Consider the following 3,805-nt stretch of genomic DNA (forward strand, 5'->3'; position numbering starts at 1 on the left):
CATCTTCCTCTACTTTATATGTGGGATGCCTGCCACAGCATGGCTTGCCAAGCGGTGCCATGTCCGCACCCGAGATCCCAACTGGTGAACCCCGGGCCACTGAAGCAGAACGTGGACACTTAACTGCTGCGCCACTGGGCCGGCCCCCAATTCTTTGCTAATAAAAAGCAGTGTTGCAATAAATAACCTTGTGTGTGTGTGTGTGTGTGTGTGTGTATATTTCTTTGCACAATTGTGGGAGTGTATCAGTATTCCTAGAAGTTAAATTGCTGAGTCAGAAAGTGTATACACTTTTCAAATTTTGATGGATACTGGACTGCCAGACTGCCGAGGGAAACCCCTGACTGGACTTGTTGGGGACGAATCTCTGGTCCTGAGCTGCTCCCCACTGGAACTTCCTTTGCTCTCCTCCCAGCTCTGTTTGGTGACCCTCAATGTCCCTTTGTCTGGGGCCACTAACGGTCTAAGGAGCAGACCTACAGTGCCACCAGCAGGGAGAGGCTGAGCTGTATAGGACATTTTGGGTTTTCCTTGCCTCCTCCAACCTGAGGCCGGTATCCCTAGTAAAGAGAACTGATCGAATCCTTCCAGCTGTTAACGTCAAGGTAAACAGGGCCTGTTGGCCAAGCCCTAACCACCCCAGTACCCTGACACTGGCCCAGCCTCATTCAGGAATTCCCAGTATGCTCCAGCCTAGCAGCTCCATCCCCCAAATCCAGAGCCACGCTTTCAGCCCAGCCCCCATCACTTAGTCCTCCCGCTAGAGAGAAGAAACACTGCCCCTTCAAGGGGAGCTCCCAGGTGGAGGATGGAGACACAGTTCCTTCAGGATCCCTTCCTCTGCCAGACGGGAGAGACAGGAAACACAACACTTATCAAAGGAACTCATCCGCATATGCAAATATACTCCAAACGACTTGAGGGAGCCTCAATAAAAGTGAGGAGCTGAGAAGACTCTTGGACCAGGGGAATTCTGAAGTGGTTTTGGAGGAAGAACTTGGAGAACTGATAGGGGAGTGGGAGGAGGGTCTTGAAAAGTAGAGGTAACAACTGCTAACATGTTTTGAGCATTTACTATTTGCCAAGCAATGCACTAAGCACTTTACATGTATTGTCTCACCCTATGCAGCGGTACTCTCATTATCCCCATTTTAGATGAAGAAACGGAGGCACAGAGAGACTCAGTGTCTTGCCCAAGGTCATACACCCAGCAAGTACTGTAGTCAGGAGTCTGACCCAAGTACTACTCACTTGGCCCCTACGGGTGGGGGTAGGGATGGGGACAAGGTCCCAATGTCCAGAGTAGCTAGTTTGCACCCCTGCAGAGTTGGTGGAAGGCGGAAGGGGGAGGGGATAATGAGGATGATGGCTGCCCCCTCTCCCCACCACAGCCCCTGGAACTGACTCCCAACCCCTTCTCGCCTTCCAGGACTAATGACTGGCAAGTGCCTGGAATTCCTTCTTTGTAAAAATGTTTCCCAGCCTCTCCCACCCCAGACTTCCTTCAGTGGCCCCCGACAAGTCCTGCAGGACCTCCTGTGACAGGATCTGGAAGGGAGAAGGAGCTGACAAACAGCTTGCGTCGGGAAGAGAGGCTCCGCCCCCCCAGTCGTCCCTCCCCCCAACCCCAACCCCCACACACACCAAGGCCATCCCGTGCTAGAGGGCTGGAAGATCGTCCAGGGTGCTTCCACATCTCATTTAGCCCTCTGTACCTTTGATAAAGGATAGTGACATGGGGAAACTGAGGCTCAGGGAGATTTCTGACTCAGGCATATGAGACTCCAAAGTCCTTTTGACTTCACAGTTCTGCATCTGCGTTTTGGAACAGAGACTCATACAGTCAGGATCAGGCTAAACTGCAGGGGACTTTTAAAGTTGGGTCCCAGAAAATGGGCTAGAGCTGCTTATTAAATTCCTGTTGCCTCATCTCCAGATGGGTCTTGCAGGGTAATTATCACATTTAAACGAGTAATGGTAGTTAGGATGAGTTGTATTAGTACGTCGGATTGTTAGCAAGAAAAACTATCTGAAACACTCTTGTAGTTCCTGCAGGCTAGGATGAGCTACAGAGTAGAAGCTGAGAGAGGCAGAGGCTGGACTGCCGTCGTTGGGGAATCATGCCCACCCTCCCCTACCACCTGGGGCCTCTGTGTTCCAGGAGGTAGAAGGTGGTATGGCTGGTCTCTGACTGTCAGGGTCATCCTCTGTCCTGGGGAACCTGCAGAGACTGACAGGCTGGCCCTGGAGCCCAGGGCCTGGTCAGCCTTCTGATGGGCAGCAGCTACTGGAAGGGCCTCCCCACAACTGCTCTGAGACCCTGGTGGTCCTGCGCATTGAGACTGCCTTCCCGTATCAACACGCGTGGTGAGCAGAGAGGAGCTGAAGACACTCAGGAATTACTGGAGGCCAGGCGACGAGAGGACCTGGACCACAGCAATGCCATGGCTTTCCCAACCATCCTAGCCCTGGGCTACTTCCATCCTTGACTTCCTGTCACAACACACCCCGTCCTCACTGGCCCTCCCTGGGGCTCTGCAGGCGGAGTGGGCATTGGATCTGCTCGTGGGATTTAACAATTGATTGCCCTCTGATTTCTTTTAGAAGAAAAAAAAGAATGAAGTCCACAAATTGTCAGGGCAGCGGAAGGAAAAATTCCTGCTTCCAGATTCCGATACTGTCAGCCTACTATTCTAAATGCCTTACATTTACTTCGTGTAATCCTCACACAACTCTGAGGTAAGGCTTATTTTTATTCCTTTTTTTTAAGCAGAGGAAAGGAAAGCACCGGGAAGCTGCCTCCATCGAAACCCCACGACTGGCACACGGCGAGGCCAGGATTAAAACCGAGGGAATAATAATTGGAAGGTGGTTCCGATGGTCAAATGTGCAGTTATTTTTTCTAGCATCTAGTAAGGGCAACATTTTTTTGTCTTTTCACCATTGTGGATTGACCAGGACAGAATAAACCCCCTCAAAATGTATATGCTAGAGTAATAAAAAAAAAACTTCCGTCTTTGGCATCTCCTTGTCAAATCTGAACCGCTGCTCTGGACCGCGGAATTCAGGGACTTGAACACAGGGGAGGGCAAAAGGAACGCGTAGTAGGGCATGCTATCGGGAGTCTGAGGGGAAAGTTCCAGTCCTAGAGTGGCCCCTAACCCATGCTCAGCTCCTGAGGCGGTGACTCTGAATCATTCCTTTTTATTGACCAGTTGCAGCCCAACGCCCCTCCACTGTGAGACCTGAATGCTGCTATTTTGCGCGGCTTCTCTAGACCCTTCTTTACACGAAAACTAAAAACCACAACTGTAGCGCTTTTGTTTCTCTGAAAATATGTAAATTCTCGGGGGGGGGAGGGGAGGCTGAGGAAAAGGCCAGGACCTGTTCGCTTGACCAAATCGCCAGGAGGCCGGCACTCGGCTTCCTCAGGAAAATCGAGCTAGCGCTCCCGTTCCTCTCACGAAAAACCTCAGGCCAGAGGACGGTTTTTAGACTTCAGGGATCTGAAATTAGTTAGCTACTTCTGAGGAATAAGTAGCCTTCTTCCTCGTTTTACCCGAGCCTGCACCTCCGAAAACTCCTTCCCGCTTCCCCAGCAAGTCTCTTCAGAGCTTTCTGCCCTGAGAGAACAAACGAGCTCTCCTCATTGGCCGGATTCCCTGTCGGTCTCTCAGCTAGGACTCCGAGTGGTGCGTTTTGAAAACCATCTAGTCCCGCCTCCCCCGCCTCATTGGTTCATTCGACCGGGGCCAACTCAGCCGTTCATTGGTAGATATAAAAGACTAGCTACGATTGGTTCTTC

The sequence above is a fragment of the Equus caballus genome, chromosome 11 (genome assembly GCF_041296265.1).
Source record: "Equus caballus isolate H_3958 breed thoroughbred chromosome 11, TB-T2T, whole genome shotgun sequence".
Lineage (NCBI taxonomy): Eukaryota > Metazoa > Chordata > Mammalia > Perissodactyla > Equidae > Equus > Equus caballus.